This window comes from Pseudophryne corroboree, chromosome 7, assembly GCF_028390025.1.
Source record: "Pseudophryne corroboree isolate aPseCor3 chromosome 7, aPseCor3.hap2, whole genome shotgun sequence".
Taxonomy (NCBI): domain Eukaryota; kingdom Metazoa; phylum Chordata; class Amphibia; order Anura; family Myobatrachidae; genus Pseudophryne; species Pseudophryne corroboree.
In genome coordinates, this window is record NC_086450.1 from 443,715,613 (window position 1) to 443,738,422 (window position 22,810).

At 46.7% G+C, this 22,810-nt stretch overlaps 1 long non-coding RNA gene across 2 annotated transcripts; it reads right to left on the reverse strand.

The window, feature by feature from the left end:
* Positions 1-1,157: 1,157 nt before the first annotated feature.
* On the reverse strand, positions 1,158-22,207 carry LOC134943848 (uncharacterized). Of its 2 annotated transcripts, none has more exons than XR_010181786.1 (4): positions 22,042-22,207; positions 4,955-5,029; positions 4,668-4,881; positions 1,158-4,064 (listed from the first exon to the last, which is right to left on the reverse strand). It is a non-coding gene; the product is annotated as an uncharacterized LOC134943848 (long non-coding RNA). The 2 variants fall into 2 exon arrangements; XR_010181787.1 differs by lacking the exon at positions 22,042-22,207 and adding an exon at positions 21,880-21,948.
* Between the last annotated feature and the right edge of the window lie 603 nt (positions 22,208-22,810).

Below are 22,810 nucleotides of genomic sequence, written 5' to 3' on the forward strand. Positions count from 1 at the left end.
TTGCATTACTATTTGGCTAGGATGCACAATCAGCTTCTGCTGATTAAAATGATATGCAGCATGTCTATATTCTGTGTGCGACTACAGCTGTATCTGCATACGAAATGCTACATTACAGTGATTTCCAGGAATACACGCAACGTAGCATTCAGTATGCAGATACAGCCGTAGTCACAAACAGAATATAGGCATGCCACATATCATTTTAATCAGCAGAAGCTGCTGGTGCCCCTAAGCATACCAAATGCCCTAGGCATTTGCCTAGTTTGCCTATGCCTAAGGCCGGCTCTGTCCTCTACTGCCCGGGAACCTTCTGAAGCGGCTGCACCGAGGAGCCTGAGCCGGCGGAGAGGGTAAGTATAATTCTTCTTTCTTTCTTTTTCTCTTTTTCTTTCTTTCTTTCTTTCTTTCTTTCTTTCTTTCTTTCTTTCTTTCTTTCTTTCTTTCTTTCTTTCTTTCTCTTTCTTTCTTTCTTGGGCCTGCCTGCCGCTATGTGTAAAAATGGGGGACTGCCTGCCGCTATGTGTAAAAAGGGGAATCAGCCTGCCGCAATGTGTAAAAAGGGGGGACTGCCTGACGTAATGTGTAAAAAGGGGGAATCAGCCTGCCGCAATGTGTAAAAAGGGGGGACTGCCTGACGTAATGTGTAAAAAGGGGGAATCAGCCTGCCGCAATGTGTAAAAAGGGGGGACTGCCTGACGTAATGTGTAAAAAGGGGTAATCTGCCTGCCGCTATGTGTAAAAAGGGGTAATCTACCTGCCGCAATGTGTAAAAATGGGGAATCTGCCTGCCGTAATGTGTAAAAATGGTGACGCTGTCTGCCGTAATGTGTAACAAGGGCACGCTGTCTGCCGTAATGTGTAAAAAGGGGACGCTGTCTGCCGTTATGTGTAAAAAGGGGATGCTGTCTGCCGTAATGTGTAACAAGGGCACGCTGTCTGCCGTTATGTGTAAAAAGTGTACGCTGTCTGCCGCTATGTGTAACAAGGGCACGCGGTCTGCCGTTATGTGTAAAAAGGGCACGCTGTCTGCCGTTATGTGTAAAAAGTGCACGCTGTCTGCCGTTATGTGTAAAAAGTGCACGCTGTCTGCCGTTATGTGTAAAAAGGGCACGCTGTCTGCCGTTATGTGTAAAAAGTGCACGCTGTCTGCTGTAATGTGTAAAAAGAGGAATCTGTCCGCTGTAAGGTGTAAAAGGGTCTCTACCTGGTGTAGTGGTGCTACTGTGCGGCGTAATTTGAATAATGGAGACTACTGTGTACCGTTTTATGAATTGGTATTATTTTGTGGCCACACCCCTTCCCCACGAAGCCACGCCACTATGTATTTTTGCGCGCGCCTATGGCGCGCACTGCCCCTGTTTAGCATGCAGGGGTGGGGCTCCAATGCCGTTTCTTGCACACAGTGCTAAAATGTCTAGTTACGGCACTGTTGCTAGGTATCTATTTCTCTGGCCCTGAGCAGGTCCCCCTCACCAGATCCTCTCCAGGGGTGAGGGGGTGGACTTGGATGGGATGTGTGGGGGTGGGCCCAAAGCATTTTGTCGCACCTGGGCCCACCGCTCGCTAGTTCCGCCACTGGACGGGAGAGCAGAGAAGTGACGGGTTTAAAGTCTCTACGTTTGGCCAGGGTGAGCGGGGATAAGTCCTGGAAGATCTGCAGGGGGGCATTCTGGAAAGTCACAGACCCCAGCCGTAGGGCTTCTCTCATAATGGCCTCTTTCGCAGTGAAGTAGTGCAGTTGGAGGATGACATCCCTGGTCTGGGAGGAGTCCTGGGAGCGAGGTCGGAGGGCTCGATGCGCACGATACAGGGGAAGATGTTCCTCAGGGGTGTCAGGTGATAGGTGGGCAAAGAGGCGCTTAAGGTAAAGATCAAGGTGGGCCGCTTCGACCTCCTCAGGAATGCCCCGAATCCTCAGGTTATTTCTCATCGCCCTATTGTCCTGGTCCTCATGCTCCTCCCGCAGTTGGGAAACATCTTGGCGGAGTTGATGGAAGTCGGTCTCGACCGCTTGTTGGAACGACACCACCTCTTCCACTCGTCGTTCAAGTTGATCCGTTCTGGAGCCAATGTCGGCAATATCGGATTTCAGGGAGTGGAGAGCCTGGACAGAGGTTTTAAAATCCCGCATCTCCTTAAGTCCCTGCGGGTAAGGGGTGTGAGATCGTCGTCTTCGGCCTCAGAATCAGAGGGACCATGGGGGGGTTCAGGAGCATCGGGCCTGCTCTTGGCCGGGGTGCTCTTTTTAGTAAGGAATGGTGTAAGGTCGGAACCCTGTGACTTTTTGCCGCCCCTGGGCATCGTGAATATACGAGAAAGGGGGTGAACAGCAGGGTGGGAGGTAGAGAAGGCGCTCCAGCAGTAAGGCTCAGGACCAGGGGGGTAAGGCGGGGGCTCTAGAGAAGGTTCATGACGTGGCCAGCCGAGCAAGGCGGGTCGGACAGGGCCGGGGAGCTTCGGCAGAGAGGAGGGTCCACGTGGTACCGGAGAGGAGCCAGACAGTCAGAGGCTGCAGGAGATAGGGCACTCTGGGGGTCCACCTCCGGTGAAAGTCCCTTCCAATACTACTGAATAGAACCACCAGATGGAGGCGTTGGCCGACGTGGGGATCGTGCACCGCTGTTTTCTCTTATATCTGTCCCCACACTGGAGATATATGCTTCACTGCAGCAATGGGGTGCGGGAGATGTAGAACAGTGAGTGCAGATTGGGGGGGGGAGTATGGCTCTCACTGTAGTGTAAACTTGTAACTGCTATAACAGCCCCCCTCTCACCTCTCCTCCAGAGCAATCACCGCTGCCCGTCTGCTGGCTGTGGCCGGCTGTCCAGGGCTCTTGTTAGGCTGAGGCCGCGGGACGGAGGCACACGGAGCTCTCCTATGCAGAGGTAGAGGTCACCCGGCCGCCGGGCAGCGCACAGGCCGGAAGTCGCGCTGGCTGTCTTCTCTCCCACCGCTGCTCTGGATCCCGGAGGCGCCGTCCCCGGCTGCTGTGACCGCGGTCATCCGTTCCCTCCGCTCAGGGTGTCGAGCCAAGATCGAGGGCGACCCGGCGTCCCTGGTTCTCCCGGCCGGCTGCCGCGCGCACTCCACTCCCTGTCTCCGGAGCCAGTATAGGCCGCAGTGAGCGGACCACGCTGGGTCAACTAATATGCGCCAGTGGGAGACCCACAGTGTAGAGGAGGGTCCCCTGAGACAATCTGGATGGGGTACAGCTCCACTCGAGGGGAGGAACGGGGCAATAAATCCCTTAAAAACCGAGGGATCGCAGGAGCCTATTCAGAACACGTCTGGTAACTTTGGCTGTCAGGCCACGCCCCCATTTTACTTCTCTTTAAAGAAATCGTTGTGGTTTATATTTTAATTTTTTTGGGTGTTAGCTTGTCCTGGCCTTTACCTTTACCACTGACATGTTGGCGTGCTCTGGTGGAGCGCCTTGGTGGTGATGACACTGGCGTTATAATTGGAGTAGTCGTACCAGAACTGCTGCTTGGTTGCTGTTGGTGCAGGGATCTGAGTGTTTCATTGAGGTTAGTGAGGGTGGCATTGAGTTCACGTGTTGCAGCATTTTGATTGTCTACAATTCTGGAGATAGATTCATTGATCTTTTGATTGTTTTCTAAAATGTTGATATAGCTTTGCTGTTGTCTGTGCTGTTCTTCCATTATGCGCTGTAAGTTGCCCATGACATGTGTAATGTCTGCACGCATGATTTCCATGGTATTGCCAATTCTCGTGGTTTGTTCCTTTTGTCTACTCATATTTCTGATGATTCTTCTGAGGTGAGATGGTAGGCTTGCAAACATTTGTGTCTGCCTATGCAGGCAATCTTCATTAGTGGCCTGCTGTCTAGCCCAAATGTTCCAAAACACTTGATCAGGGCCTTGTGTTACTGGTGTTGTTGGGTTGTGTTGTGGTGGTGGTGTGATTTGCTGTGGTGGTGTACTCACAGGTGCTGGGGGGCTGATTCCTTGGCTTAATGGCTGCATTTCTAACATGATTGTCTCATCCATGTCACTGTGTTGCTGGTGTTGCGTAGGGATGCTGGTACCAGGACTAGAAGCTGAAATTATAAACATTTATCCGTTAGCTATCCATATGTTTGAGAAATTATAACAAAGCACTAAACATGGAACACATGTCATTGACTGGTGCTTTCAGATATCCTGCCTAGCAACATCATCACTCATAACTTAAATACATACATATGCCTGTTTGTGGCAAATGTGTCTGGTTACTACATTCTGAAAGCAAACACATGAGTTGTATGGTAGATCAGACATACTCCACCATAAAAACACATTGTATTCCATAATAATGTGTTGCCTTATAGTGTCTCAAACAAAAAGATAGTAATGTTTTTGTATGTATTTGGCAATGTTAGGTCAAACAAACATGTGAAAATGATTAAAACAACCTTACTATTTGCCAAGCTTACACATGAGTTTCTGTTGCAGCATCTTCCACACAATGTGCTACTGTATGGCTGAAGTGGACATACATATCTTTACTGGATGTGGACATGGCCATTTTGCTAGGATTCCATTTCATGTTTTACTGACTTCGGTAAGTATAGCAGATTTTGATGGGTTTTGACTTAATGCGTTTAAGTAAATGGATTATTAAGATCTGACATTTATTTAATTTATTTCAGTTTGTTACTCACAATCAAGATGAGGGGAGTGTGGTTGGCGTCTTGGAGGTGTGTCTAAAATTTGGAGTTGGGGGACCGAACATACTGTCAATAATCTTCGTGGCGGGGTAGCCTGCTGTGGTTGGCCCTGGACATCAGACCTTGCTTTTTTTTGCTGCAACATGTTTCATTTTGTGGTGTGTTACAGAAGTCCACCTTCTGCTGCTCAAGACTTCTTTTGATGGACCTAGTATTGAAAGTGACATTTTGTTATGGTCATTCCTTTACAAACATAACCTATACTAAAATGGACACTTTACCTGCTTCCGGTGCGTCATCATCATCAGATGTCATGGGAGTGACTGTAGGACGACCAGTACTGCTTTTTGCCAACACTGTAAATCAAGAAACAAATAACATAACTCATGTATTCATGCTATTGTTGATACATCCACCCATTATGCTTATAAACATTCAATCTTTAAACAATGTTTGTTTTTTTAAGACTCAAAACATAAGGACCTTAAACCAAAAAACCACAACATAAAACCAAAAACATTGTCCAATAGCCATATGCACTATGGAAAGTGCAACACAGGGAATCATGTACAGGACACAGACATAGGACACAATTACAAATACATACACTAACAAGCCAAAACACACACATCTTCATTTTGTAATGAAAGGAAAAAAATTACAGATGCAATATAGAAATTGCTCTGTGATGTGGCAATCCAAACACACATTACCACAATATGAGCCAACCAAAAATAAAACAAAAAAAAACAAAAAACAAAAACAAATAGTAAGGTAACTAAAGGTGCATACACACGAAGCGATATAGCTGAGAGATTTTGACTATATAGTCAAAATCGCTCAGAAAGTTAGTGCATATCTCTCCATGTGTACACAGCCAGCGATAGTGATGCGCGTCCTCGCCAGGTCGCTATCGCTGCTAAAAATAGACTGTGCAGGCAAGTCAATTTTGGCTAGGTCGCTGGAAAAAAAAAGCATCGCTTTGCTTGAATGAGTTAGCCAAAATCGCTGGTAAAGTTAGTCAAAATCGCTGTAAAAGTTAGTCAAAATCTCCTACTGCCAGTTCAAGGGAAATCGCTCAGTCAAAATCTCTCATAGTCAAAATCTCTCTGTGTGTATGCACCTTAAGTCTGCAGTGTTGTGTCAGGGTACAAATACAGACTCAAACTGAACAAACAAATAGTGGGTTTGTCTTAAACAATATTACATTCAGTACTAATGAAATTACACATGTAAATGGCTTCAAAGCCATTTTGCACTACTCCAGCCTCTAACATGACAACCACTGTTTTGGCAACATTGCACATGGATAACAAAAATAAAAAAACATAGGGGGTAATTCCAAGTTGATCGCAGCAGGATTTTTGATAGCAATTGGGCAAAACCATGTGCACTGCAGGGGGGGGGGGGCAGATATAACATGTGCAGAGAGAGTTAGATTTGGGTGGGTTATTTTGTTTCTGTGCAGGGTAAATACTGGCTGCTTTATTTTTACACTGCAATTTAGATTGCATATTGAACACACCACACCCAAATCTAACTCTCTCTGCACATGTTACATCTGCCCCCCCCTGCAGTGCACATGGTTTTGCCCAATTGCTAACAAAAATCCTGCTGCGATCAACTTGGAATTACCCTCATAGTCAAACTTAAAAACTGTTAAATGTGCAAAAGTAAAAAATTATTGATGGACATTTCAATGACACACCAAGTCCAAACTACACATGGAAAATGTACTGGAAAAAAAAAAAACCCACATGACAAACAATAAAGTAGTATGTTACATTGGCTTTTGTAGAAAACATTACCCAAAACAATGTATTTGCTTTAGTGATGAGCGGGTTCGGTTTCTCGGAAACCGAACCCCCCCGAACTTCAGCCTTTTTACACGGGTCCGAGCCGTGCTCGGATTCTCCCGTGTGGCTCGGGTAAACCGAGTGCGCCCGAACGTCATCATTCCGCTGTCGGATTCTCGCGAGATTCGGATTCTATATAAGCAGCCGCGCGTCGCCGCCATTTTCACACGTGCATTGAGATTGATAGGGAGAGGACGTGGCTGGCGTCCTCTCCGTTATAGTCATAATAGAAAAGACTAAGAGTGACATTGTTATAATTGTGGGGAGGATTGGGGACGGGGAGCAGCTGTTAGGAGTACAGTGCAGGGTTTTGCTGATAGTAGTGAGGGTGACCACCAGTTTAATCCGTTCTCTGCCTGAAAAAAACGCTACATACCATATCTGTGCTCAGTGTGCTGCATGATATATCTGTGCTGAGTGCACTGCTCACACTGCCTAATTGTGGGGACTGGGGAGCAGTTATTGCAGGAGTACAGTGCACAGTTTTGCTGACAGTGACCACCAGTCCAGTATACATTTGTCTGCCTGAAAAACACTCCTGTGGTGGCTTTTTTTCTTTATACTAGTAGTTTAGCAGTCTGCTGACATTGTCCACCAGGTCCATTTATTATACAGTATATTATATATATAGCAGTACGGTAGGCCACGGCTGTACCTACCTCTGTGTCGTCACTCGTCGTCCATAAGTAATAATAGTATACTATCCATCCATCTACATTGTATACCTGTGGTGGCTTTTTTTTCTTCATACTAGTTTAGCAGTCTGCTGACAGTGTCCACCAGGTCCGTTATTATTATTCTGTATATATTATATATATAGCAGTACGGTAGGCCACGGCTGTACCTACCTCTGTGTCGTCACTCGTCGTCCATAAGTAATAAAACTATACTATCCATCCATCTACATTGTATACCTGTGGTGGCTTTTTTTTCGTCATACTAGTTTAGCAGTCTGCTGACAGTGTCCACCAGGTCCGTTATTATTATTCTGTATATATTATATATATAGCAGTACGGTAGGCCACGGCTGTACCTACCTCTGTGTCGTCACTCGTCGTCCATAAGTAATAATAGTATACTATCCATCCATCTACATTGTATACCTGTGGTGGCTTTTTTTTCTTCATACTAGTTTAGCAGTCTGCTGACAGTGTCCACCAGGTCCGTTATTATTATTCTGTATATATTATATATATAGCAGTACAGTAGGCCACGGCTATACCTACCTCTGTGTCGTCACTCGTCGTCCATAAGTAATAATACTATACTATCCATCCATCTACATTGTATACCTGTGGTGGCTTTTTTTTCTTCATACTAGTTTAGCAGTCTGCTGACAGTGTCCACCAGGTCCGTTATTATTATTCTGTATATATTATATATATAGCAGTACGGTAGGCCACGGCTGTACCTACCTCTGTGTCGTCACTCGTCGTCCATAAGTAATAATAGTATACTATCCATCCATCTACATTGTATACCTGTGGTGGCTTTTTTTTCTTCATACTAGTTTAGCAGTCTGCTGACAGTGTCCACCAGGTCCGTTATTATTATTCTGTATATATTATATATATAGCAGTACGGTAGGCCACGGCTGTACCTACCTCTGTGTCGTCACTCGTCGTCCATAAGTAATAATAGTATACTATCCATCCATCTACATTGTATACCTGTGGTGGCTTTTTTTTCTTCATACTAGTTTAGCAGTCTGCTGACAGTGTCCACCAGGTCCGTTATTATTATTCTGTATATATTATATATATAGCAGTACGGTAGGCCACGGCTGTACCTACCTCTGTGTCGTCACTCGTCGTCCATAAGTAATAATAGTATACTATCCATCCATCTACATTGTATACCTGTGGTGGCTTTTTTTTCTTCATACTAGTTTAGCAGTCTGCTGACAGTGTCCACCAGGTCCGTTATTATTATTCTGTATATATTATATATATAGCAGTACGGTAGGCCACGGCTGTACCTACCTCTGTGTCGTCACTCGTCATCCATAAGTAATAATAGGATACTATCCATCCATCTACATTGTATACCTGTGGTGGCTTTTTTTTCTCCATACTAGTTTAGCAGTCTGCTGACAGTGTCCACCAGGTCCGTTATTATTATTCTGTATATATTATATATATAGCAGTACGGTAGGCCACGGCTGTACCTACCTCTGTGTCGTCACTCGTCGTCCATAAGTAATAAAACTATACTATCCATCCATCTACATTGTATACCTGTGGTGGCTTTTTTTTCTTCATACTAGTTTAGCAGTCTGCTGACAGTGTCCACCAGGTCCGTTATTATTATTCTGTATATATTATATATATAGCAGTACGGTAGGCCACGGCTGTACCTACCTCTGTGTCGTCACTCGTCGTCCATAAGTAATAATAGTATACTATCCATCCATCTACATTGTATACCTGTGGTGGCTTTTTTTTCTTCATACTAGTTTAGCAGTCTGCTGACAGTGTCCACCAGGTCCGTTATTATTATTCTGTATATATTATATATATAGCAGTATGGTAGGCCACGGCTGTACCTACCTCTGTGTCGTCACTCGTCGTCCATAAGTAATAATAGTATACTATCCATCCATCTACATTGTATACCTGTGGTGGCTTTTTTTTCTTCATACTAGTTTAGCAGTCTGCTGACAGTGTCCACCAGGTCCGTTATTATTATTCTGTATATATTATATATATAGCAGTACGGTAGGCCACGGCTGTACCTACCTCTGTGTCGTCACTCGTCGTCCATAAGTAATAATACTATACTATCCATCCATCTACATTGTATACCTGTGGTGGCTTTTTTTTCTTCATACTAGTTTAGCAGTCTGCTGACAGTGTCCACCAGGTCCGTTATTATTATTCTGTATATATTATATATATAGCAGTACGGTAGGCCACGGCTGTACCTACCTTTGTGTCGTCACTCGTCGTCCATAAGTAATAATAGTATACTATCCATCCATCTACATTGTATACCTGTGGTGGCTTTTTTTTCTTCATACTAGTTTAGCAGTCTGCTGACAGTGTCCACCAGGTCCGTTATTATTATTCTGTATATATTATATATATAGCAGTACGGTAGGCCACGGCTGTACCTACCTCCGTGTCGTCACTCGTCGTCCATAAGTAATAATAGTATACTATCCATCCATCTACATTGTATACCTGTGGTGGCTTTTAGTTGTGCGCAAAATATGGAGAACAAAAATGTGGAGGTTAAAAAAATAGGGAAAGATCAAGATCCACTTCCACCTCGTGCTGAAGCTGCTGCCACTAGTCATGGCCGAGACGATGAAATGCCATCAACGTCGTCTGCCAAGGCCGATGCCCAATGTCATAGTAGAGAGCATGTAAAATCCAAAACACAAAAGTTCAGTAAAATGACCCAAAAATCAAAATTAAAAGCGTCTGAGGAGAAGCGTAAACTTGCCAATATGCCATTTACGACACGGAGTGGCAAGGAACGGCTGAGGCCCTGGCCTATGTTCATGGCTAGTGGTTCAGCTTCACATGAGGATGGAAGCACTCATCCTCTCGCTAGAAAAAAGAAAATACTTAAGCTGGCAAAAGCACAGCAAAGAACTGTGTGTTCTTCAAAATCACAAATCCCCAAGGAGAGTCCAATTGTGTCGGTTGCGATGCCTGACCTTCCCAACACTGGACGGGAAGAATTTGCGCCTTCCACCATTTGCACGCCCCCTGCAAGTGCTGGAAGGAGCACCCGCAGTCCAGTTCCTGATAGTCAAATTGAAGATGTCACTGTTGTAGTACACCAGGATGAGGATATGGGTGTTGCTGGCGCTGGGGAGGAAATTGACAAGGAGGATTCTGATGGTGAGGTGGTTTGTTTAAGTCAGGCACCCGGGGATACACCTGTTGTCCGTGGGAGGAATATGGCCATTGACATGCCTGGTCAAAATACAAAAAAAATCAGCTCTTCGGTGTGGAATTATTTCAACACAAATGCGGACAACAGGTGTCAAGCCGTGTGTTGCCTTTGTCAAGCTGTAATAAGTAGGGGTAAGGACGTTAACCACCTCGGAACATCCTCCCTTATACGTCACCTGCAGCGCATTCATCATAAGTCAGTGACAAGTTCAAAAACTTTGGGTGACAGCGGAAGCAGTCCACTGAACACTAAATCTGTAACCAAGCTCCTGCAAACCACACCACCAACTCCCTCAGTGTCAATTTCCTCCTTAGACAGGAAAGCCAATAGTCCTGCAGGCCATGTCACATGCAAGTCTGACGAGTCCTCTCCTGCCTGGGATTCCTCCGATGCATCCTTGAGTGTAACGCCTACTGCTGCTGGCGCTGCTGTTGTTGCTGCTGGGAGTCGATCGTCATCCCAGAGGGGAAGTCGGAAGACCACTTGTACTACTTCCAGTAAGCAATTGACTGTCCAACAGTCCTTTGCGAGGAAGATGAAATATCACAGCAGTCATCCTGCTGCAAAGCGGATAACTGAGGCCTTGACAGCCTGGGCGGTGAGAAACGTGGTTCCGGTATCCATCGTTACTTCAGAGGCAACTATAGACTTGATTGAGGTACTGTGTCCCCGGTACCAAATACCATCTAGGTTCCATTTCTCTAGGCAGGCGATACCGAGAATGTACACAGACCTCAGAAAAAGAGTCACCAGTGTCCTAAAAAATGCAGTTGTACCCAATGTCCACTTAACCACGGACATGTGGACAAGTGGAGCAGGGCAGACTCAGGACTACATGACTGTGACAGCCCACTGGGTAGATGTATTGCCTCCCGCTGCAAGAACAGCAGCGGCGGCACCAGTAGCAGCATCTCGTAAACGCCAACTCGTTCCTAGGCAGGCTACGCTTTGTATCACCGCTTTCCAGAATACGCACACAGCTGAAAACCTCTTACGGCAACTGAGGAAGATCATCGCAGAATGGCTTACCCCAATTGGACTCTCCTGGGGATTTGTGGCATCGGACAACGCCAGCAATATTGTGCGTGCATTACATCTGGGCAAATTCCAGCACGTCCCATGTTTTGCACATACCTTGAATTTGGTGGTGCAGAATTATTTAAAAAACGACAGGGGCGTGCAAGAGATGCTGTCGGTGGCCAGAAGAATTGCGGGCCACTTTCGGCGTACAGGCACCGCGTACAGAAGACTGGAGCACCACCAAAAACACCTGAACCTGCCCTGCCATCATCTTAGTCACATTATATTTTATCACATTATCTATCACATGGGCCCTCATTCCGAGTTGATCGGTCGCAAGGCGAATTTAGCAGAGTTACACACGCTAAGCCGCCGCCTACTGGGAGTGAATCTTAGCTTCTTAAAATTGCGACCGATGTATTCGCAATAATGCGATTACTAACTACTTAGCAGTTTCAGAGTAGCTCCAGACTTACTCTGCCTGTGCGATCATTTCAGTGCTTGTCGTTCCTGGTTGACGTCACAAACATACCCAGCGTTCGCCCAGGCACTCCCACCGTTTCCCCGGCCACTCCTGCGTTTTTTCCGGAAACGGTAGCGTTTTCAGCCACACGCCCCTGAAACGCCGTGTTTCCGCCCAGTAACACCCATTTCCTGTCAATCACATTACGATCGCCGGAGCGAAGAAAAAGCCGTGAGTAAAAATACTTTCTTCATAGTAAAGTTACTTGGCGCAGTCGCAGTGCGAACATTGCGCATGCGTACTAAGCGGATTTTCACTGCGATGCGATGAAAAAGAACGAGCGAACAACTCGGAATGAGGGCCATTATCTTAGTCACACAGCGACCTTGGTGCGCCTCTTTTTTTCTTTGCGTCATGTGCTGTTTGGGGAGTATTTTTTTGAAGGGCCATCCTGCGTGACACTGCAGTGCCACTCCTAGATGGGCCAGGTGTTTGTGTCGGCCACTTGGGTCGCTTATCTTAGTCACACAGCTACCTCATTGCGCCTCTTTTTTTCTTTGCGTTATGTGCTGTTTGGGGAGTATTTTTTTGAAGGGCCATCCTGCGTGACACTGCAGTGACACTCCTAGATGGGCCAGGTGTTTGTGTCGGCCACTTGGGTCGCTTATCTTAGTCACACAGCAACCTTGGTGCGCCTCTTTTTTTCTTTGCGTCATGTGCTGTTTGGGGAGTATTTTTTTTGAAGGGCCATCCTGCGTGACACTGCAGTGCCACTCCTAGATGGGCCAGGTGTTTGTGTCGGCCACTTGGGTCGCTTATCTTAGTCACACAGCGACCTTGGTGCGCCTCTTTTTTTCTTTGCGTCATGTGCTGTTTGGGGAGTATTTTTTTGAAGGGCCATCCTGCGTGACACTGCAGTGCCACTCCTAGATGGGCCAGGTGTTTGTGTCGGCCACTTGGGTCGCCTATCTTAGTCACACAGCTACCTCATTGCGCCTCTTTTTTTCTTTGCGTCATGTGCTGTTTGGGGAGTATTTTTTTGAAGGGCCATCCTGCGTGACACTGCAGTGCCACTCCTAGATGGGCCAGGTGTTTGTGTCGGCCACTTGGGTCGCTTATCTTAGTCACACAGCTACCTCATTGCACCTCTTTTTTTCTTTGCGTCATGTGCTGTTTGGGGAGTATTTTTTTGAAGGGCCATCCTGTCTGACACTGCAGTGCCACTCCTAGATGGGCCAGGTGTTTGTGTCGGCCACTTGGGTCGCTTAGCTTAGTCACACAGCTACCTCGGTGCAAATTTTAGGACTAAAAATAATATTGTGAGGTGTGAGGTGTTCAGAATAGACTGAAAATGAGTGGAAATTATGGTTATTGAGGTTAATAATACTATGGGATCAAAATGACCCCCAAATTCTATGATTTAAGCTGTTTTTTAGGGTTTTTTGAAAAAAACACCCGAATCCAAAACACACCCGAATCCGACAAAAAAAATTCGGTGAGGTTTTGCCAAAACGCGTTCGAACCCAAAACACGGCCGCGGAACCGAACCCAAAACCAAAACACAAAACCCAAAAAATTTCCGGTGCACATCACTAATTTGCTTACACACACTTGAAGATGGGAGTAATATGCAACGTCACATGACACACATTTTTTTTTTTTTTAAAGCCAGATGTAATGTCATAGAATGTTAAGGCAAATACACATGCTCACCATTCTTCCTGGGCCGATCGGAATCCCGGACATGGGTTGCAGACACTACTTCTGGAGGTATTAAACTCCGCATGGGCTCCTCATAGTCCAGATATCTTGCAATAAAGGGCTGGCCTCCACCGGTTTTTCGAGCCGACTTCGCCTCCTTGGCCATTTTGGACTTGACACGTCGCTTTATGTCATAGTACCGTTTGCGGCACGTGTCCTCCGTCCACTTGACCACCCCCTCACTATTGACAGCAGCAACAACTTTCGCCCACAACACCATCTTCTTCCGTGTTGGCACCTTGGCGGACTCAGGCCCAAATAGCTGCCGCTGATACTTCATCAGCTCCAGCACCGATGCCACATTTTCTGCATAACTAAACTTGACATTCCGCCCAGTCTTAGTAGTGGTGCGTGGCTGCGGAGCTGTCTGACTGTCACTATCACTGTGTCACGATCCGGGTATCTGGACGCCATTACTTACCCTTCAGATGCCTCCTAAGGCGGGCTCAGCGTTCCAGGACCAGATTCCGCTGTTCCTGAGTTTCCACATGCAGAGTGTCAGAGTGGTGTTTTCATCAGCCGCGGCCTCCGCTGTGCCCGCGTGGTTAAATGTGCATCTATCAGCCTGGCGTCTCCTGTCTCCGGTGGCCGGCGCCGCCATTACTGTTTCCCAGACCACATGGATTACAAACCAAACTTCCCTCCAAGTGTCTGCATGGGCGCAGCCATCTTGGATTCTGTCATCTGATCATTTCCACCAATCTGCTGTTTGTATTGTTGATTTGCATAATTGCCTAGCCAACCCCTTCCTTGCTGCAGGTATAAGTAAGCTGTGCCTGAGCAAGGAAGACGTCAGTGCTTTGGTTGTCAAACCTAGTTCCTGTTTGTCTCTCTTCTATGATTGTCTTCCAGGTTCCAGCTCCTGTCTCAAGACTTCCACCATAGAGACCCGCACCAGCATTCCACCTGCGGTGTAGCCTGACTCTCCAATCCATTGTGGATTCATCTGTTTCCAGCTACAACACTACCTGCTTCCAGCCTCAGCTTCCAGCAGAATACAGCTTCCCTTAAAGGGCCGGTGTCCTTTCTACACTTTACCACTCTCCACCGGAATTATTATTTCTCCGCTCTCAAGTTCTACATTTCAGTTCACATTTCATCGCTCCCAAAGTTCATTTATTATTTAACTGGTTCCAGACAGTATCCACTCCGTGCTAACAACAGTCTGGTTCCAGCCAGTATCCACAGCAGCTGTTTTACCTTCAGCAACCCAGCTCTTCCTGGAACACCAGCTGGTACAATCCTGGGTTATCTCCATTGCTACAGCCGGGCCTGGTAAGGACTTTCCATCTAGAAGATCATAAGAACTATCTCACACTACCAGTGCCCTGTGGCTCCTGCCATGCTGTAGTACTCAGGAACTGTATTTATTCTTTGCTGACTTTTACGTTTTCTTTTATTGCTGCTGTGATGCGGAGTTGTCATAATAAACATCATTGACTTTTATCTAAGTTGTCGTGGTCACGCCTTCGGGCAGTTATTATTCATGTTACTTACATGTCCAGGGGTCTGATACAACCTCCCAGGTTCCGGTACATCTCAGCCCCTACAACTGAGGCTGCCTCCCGTCAGCTCAGGCCCTCAGTTGTGACAGTAAGCACTGACCTAATGAATCCAGCCGGAGACCAGGATCAAGCGGCCAGGCCGATGCAAGAACTGGCAGCCCGACTAGAACATCAGGAGGCTGCACAGGGCCACATCATCCGCTGTCTCCAGGATCTCTCTACTCGGCTGGATGGGATTCAGACCACTCTCCGTGGATCAGGCGCGTCTGGTGCGTCAACCACAGTGACTCCAGCTATAACCCCACCCACCTTACCCATTCCTGCTCCACGTCTTCATCTTCCAACGCCAGCAAAATTTGACGGATCTCCAAGATTCTGCAGGGGATTTCTCAACCAGTGTGAGATTCAGTTTGAGCTACAACCTGGCAATTTCCCCAGTGACCGTACAAAAATTGCCTACATTATTTCTCTTCTCAGTGGCTCAGCCCTCGATTGGGCATCACCGTTATGGGAGAGGTCCGACACCCTGCTATCTTCTTACACTGCATTCGTGTCAACATTCAGGCGCATCTTCGACGAGCCAGGCCGGGTAACTTCAGCTTCGTCTGAGATTCTCCGTTTACGCCAGGGATCACGTACTGTAGGACAATATCTTATACAGTTCCAGATCCTGGCATCCGAACTGGCATGGAACGACGAGGCCCTGTATGCTGCATTCTGGCATGGTTTATCCGAGCGTATTAAAGATGAGTTAGCTACCAGAGACTTACCCTCCAAGTTAGATGAGTTAATCTCACTTTGTACGAAAGTTGACTTACGTTTCAGAGAGAGAGCAACTGAGCGTGGAAGATCATCTGCTCCAAAATCTTCTGCTCCTCCTCCTCGCCAACTGTCACCAACTAAAGATGAACCCATGCAAATTGGCCGTTCCCGTTTAACTCCTGCTGAGCGCCGAAGACGTCTCTCCGAGTTTCTCTGTTTGTACTGTGCAGCTCCGTCTCACACCATTAATGCCTGTCCCAAACGTCCGGGAAACTCCAAATCCTAGCTCGCCAAGGAGAGGGCCGGCTAGGAGTAATGATCTCCTCTCCATCTCCTCAAGATTGTAACCTCCCAGTCTCGCTTCAAGTTGCTCAACGTTATCAGAACGTCATTGCCCTCCTGGATTCCGGAGCAGCTGGGAACTTTATTACCGAAGCCTATGTTAAACGGTGGTCCCTACCCACCGAGAGACTTCCTTCGTCCTTTTCCTTAACTGCTGTGGATGGCAGTAAAATTTTTGATACAGTTATTTCTCTAAGGACTCTACCAGTTCGTCTGAGAGTGGGAGTTCTTCATTCCGAACTTATTTCACTTTTAGTGATTCCAAGAGCCACACATCCTGTGGTCCTGGGCCTTCCATGGCTCCGTCTTCACAATCCTACAATTGATTGGACGACTACGCAAATCCTGGCATGGGGTTCCTCCTGTACTAAGACATGTTTGTTTAAAGTGTTGCCTGTCTGTTCCTCCTCCCCCAGGTCGTCTGATGTTCCACCTCCTCCATATCAAGATTTCACGGATGTGTTCAGTAAAGCTTCTGCTGATATCCTTCCCCCTCATAGAGAATGGGACTGCCCGATTGATCTCGTTCCAGGGAAGGTTCCACCTCGAGGCCGAACTTATCCGTTGTCTCTCCCCGAGACGCATTCTATGGAGGAATACATAAAAGAGAACCTAGCAAAGGGGTTCATTCGACCTTCTTCTTCTCCAGCCGGCGCAGGCTTCTTTTTTGTAAAGAAGAAAGATGGTGGTCTGCGGCCGTGCATCGACTACAGAGGTTTGAACGACATTACCATCAAGAACCGCTATCCTTTACCCCTGATTACTGAGCTCTTTGACAGAGTTAGCGGAGCTACCATCTTTACAAAGCTGGACCTGAGAGGTGCATACAATCTCATCCGGATCCGTGAGGGTGACGAGTGGAAGACCGCATTTAACACCCGTGACGGACATTATGAGTACCTCGTCATGCCCTTCGGATTGAGCAATGCTCCAGCTGTCTTCCAGCATTTCGTCAATGAGATCTTCAGAGACATTCTATACCGTCATGTCGTGGTCTATCTAGATGATATCCTCATTTTTGCCAACAATTTAGAGGAACATCGTTTCTGGGTAAAGGAGGTTCTGTCCCGTCTCCGTGTCAATCATCTCTACTGCAAATTAGAGAAATGCGTCTTTGAAGTCAAGTCCATTCCGTTTCTAGGGTACATTGTGTCCGGTTCCGGACTAGAGATGGATCCTGAGAAACTACAAGCAATCCAGAATTGGCCAGTACCCTTAACCCTCAAAGGGGTCCAGAGGTTCTTAGGGTTCGCCAATTATTACCGAAAGTTTATACGAGACTTTTCCACCATTGTGGCGCCTATTACTGCTTTCACCAAGAAGGGTGCTAACCCGTCCAAGTGGTCTGAAGAAGCCATGCAAGCTTTTCATCTTTTAAAACAGAGGTTCATCTCTGCACCTGTCCTGAAACAGCCTGACGTCGACTCTCCTTTCATCTTAGAGGTGGATGCCTCCTCCGTTGGAGTAGGAGCGGTGTTATCTCAGAGGGCTAAAGATGGTCATTTACATCCTTGCAGTTTCTTCTCACGGAAGTTCTCCCCAGCGGAGCGCAACTATGCCATTGGCGACCAGGAGTTGCTAGCCATCAAGCTCGCTCTAGAGGAGTGGAGATATCTGTTGGAGGGAGCTTCTCATTCAATCACCATCCTTACAGACCACAAGAACCTTCTATATCTAAAAGGCGCACAATGTCTCAACCCTCGTCAGGCCAGATGGGCACTTTTCTTTTCCAGGTTCGACTTTAAACTCCAGTTCTGTCCGGGCTCTCAGAATCGCAAGGCCGATGCCCTTTCCCGCTCATGGGAGCAAGAAAATGAGTCAGAGTCTTCAGACAAGCATCCTATTATAAATCCGTTGGCATTCTCCACGGTAGGGATGGACTCTACGCCCCCATCAGGGAAAAGTTTTGTGAAGCCGACACTAAGGAAGAAGCTCATGCATTGGGCCCATGCTTCCCGTTTTGCCGGACATACAGGTGTCCAAAAAACCCTGGAGTTTATCTCTAGGTCCTATTGGTGGCCAACTCTGAAAAAGGACGTTTTGGAGTTTATTGCATCTTGCCCAAAGTGTGCTCAACATAAAGTATCCCGCCAGTCGCCTGCAGGGCAACTGGTTCCACTATCTGTTCCCCGTCGACCATGGACCCATTTGTCGATGGATTTTATTACAGATTTGCCCATGTGCAACAAGTTCAATACCATCTGGGTGGTAGTTGACCGGTTCACCAAGATGGCACACTTCATTCCTCTCACCGGTCTTCCGTCAGCTTCCAAGTTGGCTCAAGTATTCATACAAGAGATCTTCCGACTCCACGGTCTTCCAGAAGAAATTATCTCAGATCGAGGAGTTCAATTCACAGCCAAATTCTGGCGAAGTTTATGTCAAGTCCTCCAAGTCAAGTTAAAGTTTTCCACGGCTTACCATCCTCAGACCAATGGTCAAACTGAGAGGGTGAATCAGGACTTGGAGGCCTTCCTCCGCATCTATGTGTCCTCCTCTCAAGATGACTGGGTTCAATTACTTCCCTGGGCCGAGTTCTGTCATAACAACCAGTATCATTCTTCATCTTCTTCAACACCATTCTTCACCAACTTTGGATTCCACCCTAAAGTCCCTGAGTTCCAACCGCTTCCAGCAACTTCTGTTCCCGCAGTGGATATCACCTTGCATCAGTTTGCCAATATCTGGAAGAGCGTACGATCAGCTCTGCTCAAGGCATCGTTCAGGTACAAGAAGTTTGCGGATAAGAAGCGTCGAGCAGTTCCTGCTCTCAAGGTGGGTGATCGGGTATGGTTATCCACGAAGAATTTGAGGTTAAGAGTTCCCAGTATGAAGTTTGCACCTCGCTACATCGGTCCTTTTAAAATTGATCAAGTCATCAATCCTGTTGCTTACAGACTCCAGTTACCTCCCTTCTTAAAAATACCCAGGACATTCCATGTTTCCCTGTTGAAACCGCTAATCTTGAATCGGTTTCATTCCTCACTTCCACCAACTCCGAAAGTCCAAACTCAACGAGGCGTTGAGTATGAAGTGGCCAAGATCCTGGACTCACGTCACCGTTACGGTCAACTTCAGTATCTCATTGACTGGAAGGGCTATGGTCCTGAAGAACGCTCTTGGACCAATGCCTCTGACGTCCATGCTCCTGCCTTGGTCCGAAATTTCCACGCAAAGTTTCCTTTAAAGCCTAAGAAGTGTCCTGGGGCCACTCCTAAAGGGGGGGGTGCTGTCACGATCCGGGTATCTGGACGCCATTACTTACCCTTCAGATGCCTCCTAAGGCGGGCTCAGCGTTCCAGGACCAGATTCCGCTGTTCCTGAGTTTCCACATGCAGAGTGTCAGAGTGGTGTTTTCATCAGCCGCGGCCTCCGCTGTGCCCGCGTGGTTAAATGTGCATCTATCAGCCTGGCGTCTCCTGTCTCCGGTGGCCGGCGCCGCCATTACTGTTTCCCAGACCACATGGATTACAAACCAAACTTCCCTCCAAGTGTCTGCATGGGCGCAGCCATCTTGGATTCTGTCATCTGATCATTTCCACCAATCTGCTGTTTGTATTGTTGATTTGCATAATTGCCTAGCCAACCCCTTCCTTGCTGCAGGTATAAGTAAGCTGTGCCTGAGCAAGGAAGACGTCAGTGCTTTGGTTGTCAAACCTAGTTCCTGTTTGTCTCTCTTCTATGATTGTCTTCCAGGTTCCAGCTCCTGTCTCAAGACTTCCACCATAGAGACCCGCACCAGCATTCCACCTGCGGTGTAGCCTGACTCTCCAATCCATTGTGGATTCATCTGTTTCCAGCTACAACACTACCTGCTTCCAGCCTCAGCTTCCAGCAGAATACAGCTTCCCTTAAAGGGCCGGTGTCCTTTCTACACTTTACCACTCTCCACCGGAATTATTATTTCTCCGCTCTCAAGTTCTACATTTCAGTTCACATTTCATCGCTCCCAAAGTTCATTTATTATTTAACTGGTTCCAGCCAGTATCCACTCCGTGCTAACAACAGTCTGGTTCCAGCCAGTATCCACAGCAGCTGTTTTACCTTCAGCAACCCAGCTCTTCCTGGAACACCAGCTGGTACAATCCTGGGTTATCTCCATTGCTACAGCCGGGCCTGGTAAGGACTTTCCATCTAGAAGATCATAAGAACTATCTCACACTACCAGTGCCCTGTGGCTCCTGCCATGCTGTAGTACTCAGGAACTGTATTTATTCTTTGCTGACTTTTACGTTTTCTTTTATTGCTGCTGTGATGCGGAGTTGTCATAATAAACATCATTGACTTTTATCTAAGTTGTCGTGGTCACGCCTTCGGGCAGTTATTATTCATGTTACTTACATGTCCAGGGGTCTGATACAACCTCCCAGGTTCCGGTACATCTCAGCCCCTACAACTGAGGCTGCCTCCCGTCAGCTCAGGCCCTCAGTTGTGACACACTGTCACTTGAGGCTGCTGCAGCAACCTCATCCACCTCCTCCACCACACTAACCTCACTCTCACTCACCTCCTCCACCTGACCAACCTCCTCCCCCTCACTCACACCCTCCACCTCACTCACCTCAGCCACCTCAGCCACCTCTGAGTCACACATAATTGTGTGTCTAAACACTTAACACAGATAAAAAAACAACACACAATACACGCCTCCACTACCACTGCACAACTCACACACACACACACACACACACTGACAAGGGACTATAAAGAAAAAAACTTAGACAAAAAATGAGACAAAACCAAAAAAAACAAGACTACAAGAATGACAAGACTACTTTCAAACACAATACTACACTCAGAAATCGCAAACAACACTCCTCACCAAACAAAAAACTCACCAACCTCCACAGCACAACCTCCCTCCTCACCACTAACTAAACCCACGAGGTGCGGACGGTTTGGGGCGTATTTATATGGTTGCGCACAGACACTCCAACATCTGAAACACAACCAATCACGAATGGGGATGAAAAACGAAACTGAAAGTCAAAATGCGGCCGTGGTTGAAAAATAACCCTGCCGCGTTTAACATAGAAAAAAACCCTGAAAATACTACAAAAACACGTACGCAAACGACAATGACGGCCGTAAATGTGCCAAAAAAAACCGACTGGCATCGACATCGGAAAACACGAAAACCATAAAGTCGACTGCTTAGTAACTTGGCGTATATAGTTTCAAAAAGTTGCATGAAAATGCACCCGATACAAAACGCGTTTAAACACTACACAAACCGACTCAAACACGAATATTAGTAAATAAAGGCCCAGATGCTGTTTTGAAGGCAAAGGGTGGTCAGACCAAATATTTATTTGAGTTAGATTTCTCTTCTGTTCATTCACTTTGCATTTTGCTAATTAATGAAAATCAACTATTAACACTTATATTTCTTAAAGCATTCTCACTTTGCAGCATTTTTTCAACACCTGCCTAAAACTTTTGCACAATACTGTGTATATATTTTCCATATTTAATGCCCTGTCTCACACAAAACATGCGTAACATTTTTGATTTTTTCTTTCTTTTACATTCTTGTAATCTAAACCCATCTGTAGCAGTGGTTTGAGCGTCCTAATTTTTGCACACATTACCTCACGCCACCTCAGGAGGCTGCAAGAAGAAATGTTTCTCCCCACGGCACTTGCGGCAACTGAATTGCTCCGTCCGGTGCTCCCTAGTGGCAGCCACAGGGAGCAACAACTGAATCGCCCCCTCTGATGTGACACTGACACATACCTTTACTCAATACTTACTCCTGGACGTCATGTTAGGCACAGTGCCCTTCCTGTATGTGGCATCTCTTCAGTGTACGTTATATGCAGTATTCAGCATGAAAGGAAAGCCGCACTAACAAAGGGATTCTAATCTATCCCCTCAACTGAGAATGATTTGTAAATTGAAATAGTTATTTTGTACTCTTATCTAGTGTAAGCTGGACATGGCAGTCTCACACCCCTTCTTTCCCCCAGTCACAGTAATAGAACATGGACCTCAGCCAGCCTGCTGTTCCTGCTTATTACCGAGAAGCCATAGCAGAATCATGAATGTATTCCAGATATTGTCAGTTATAGGGTATATTTATTTCTCATACGTCCTAGAGCAGAGGTTCTCAAACTCGGTCCTCGGGGGCACACACAGTGCATGTTTTGCAGGTCTCCTCACAGAATCGCAAGTGAAATAATTAGCTCCACCTGTGGACCTTTTAAAATGTGTCAGTGAGTAATTAATACACTTGTGCACCTGCTGGGTTACCTGCAAAACATGCACTGTGTGTGCCCCCGAGGACCGAGTTTGAGAACCTCTGTCCTAGAGGATACTGGGGTCCACTTCATGACCATGGGGTATAGAAGGTTCCGCAGGAGCCATGGGCACTTTAAGACTTTTCAAAGGGTGTGAACTGGCTCCTCCCTCTATGCCCCTCCTCCAGACCTCAGTTTTAGAAATGTGCCCAGGCAGACTGGATGCACTCCAGGGGAGCTCTACTGAGTTTCTCTGAAAAGACTTATGTTAGGTTTTTTATTT